General features: G+C 50.7%; 1 non-coding gene across 1 annotated transcript; it reads left to right on the forward strand.

The window, feature by feature from the left end:
* Positions 1–715: 715 nt before the first annotated feature.
* trnar-ucg (transfer RNA arginine (anticodon UCG)) lies at positions 716–788 on the forward strand. The gene has a single exon. It is a non-coding gene; the product is annotated as a tRNA-Arg (tRNA).
* The last annotated feature ends 433 nt before the right edge of the window (positions 789–1,221 follow it).

A 1,221-nucleotide genomic window follows, 5' to 3' on the forward strand; every position in this document is an offset into this window, starting at 1 on the left:
CAGTCGATGTGAGGGTCTAAGGGCAGAGGATGTTGTTAAGATGCCACGTGAAGCCCTTTGAGACAAACTGTTTGTGAAAACGGGCTCTACAAAGAAAATTGCCTTGCCTCCCCGTCCATGTGTGGGTTCTCTCTGGTACTCCGGCTTCTTCCCACCGTCCAAAGACATGTAATTTGGGACGAGGCTGATTGATACTCTAAATTGACTGTAGGTATGAATGTGAGTGTGAATGTGAGTCTCTGTGGCGCCCGGCTGTTAACAGAGAGGCTGGTGGTTGGAGCCCCCCAGGGACCAGGACCAGGCTCTACTGGTGCTGAGGACTCTGTTGATCAGCTGCTGAGTTGCTGCTTGATGTCAACATTGGTCTGTTTCATCCTGAGTAGTTTGATCCTAGCAGAGTCGCTGCATCGATGATCTGAATGTGGACGGACAGATTGACCCTCCACAGCAGACGCCTGTGACAGATCTCTTGATGAGACGCTTCAGTCTTCAATTTTAGTAGCAGTATGGAGGAGGCCGGCCGGCTGTGGTTAAAGTGGTGGGGGCTCTGGAATGAAGGGGGTCACTGTTTGGTTCTCAGATGCTCCAGCTCAGGTTAGCGAGGTGGTGGAGAAATGAGTGAGAGCTCTGCCAGCTGGAGCCTCTTGGGTCCCGGGAGGCTTCACTCCTGGAGGTGGAAATGATGAGGAGTTTGTTGAAGCCCCTCCCCTCTGTAGGGCTGGTGGCGCAATGGATAACGCGTCTGACTTCGGATCAGAAGATTCTAAGTTCAACTCCTGGCCAGCTCAGTTCAAACTTCATAAACAAAAGCTTTCACACCTGAAGTGAGAACCAGTGATCAAAGTCCGTGAAGTCCTCCCAGGTTTCCTCCTTGTCTGCTGGAAACATGAACACATGAATGATCCTGCTACCTCTCATGTTAAGCTGCACTTGACAGTGACAGCAGGAGAACAAAAATCCCAGTGTGTCATCAACATTTCCTGTCAAATCAATGATAGAAGCTGTTGAGTTTCTGGATCAGAACAAGGAGAAAGGAGCCCCAATGAAAGAGTGATGGTTCTTGATTCTGATTTTGTTCTTCACTCCTACACCAGAGAGTGAAAGTGTGGGCTGGCTGGGAGCAACTGCCTGCTTCAGAGTGGGAGGAGCCTCAGGACTTTCCAGTGAGAGCTGCAAACTTCCACCAGCGCCCAGTGCCAGCAGGTCTTCATGATGGAGCTG

Source organism: Aulostomus chinensis, chromosome 1, assembly GCF_037954235.1.
Source record: "Aulostomus chinensis isolate RoL2024-O1b breed Wild chromosome 1, RoL_Achi_v1.0, whole genome shotgun sequence".
In the NCBI taxonomy this organism is placed as follows: Eukaryota; Metazoa; Chordata; class Actinopteri; order Syngnathiformes; family Aulostomidae; genus Aulostomus; species Aulostomus chinensis.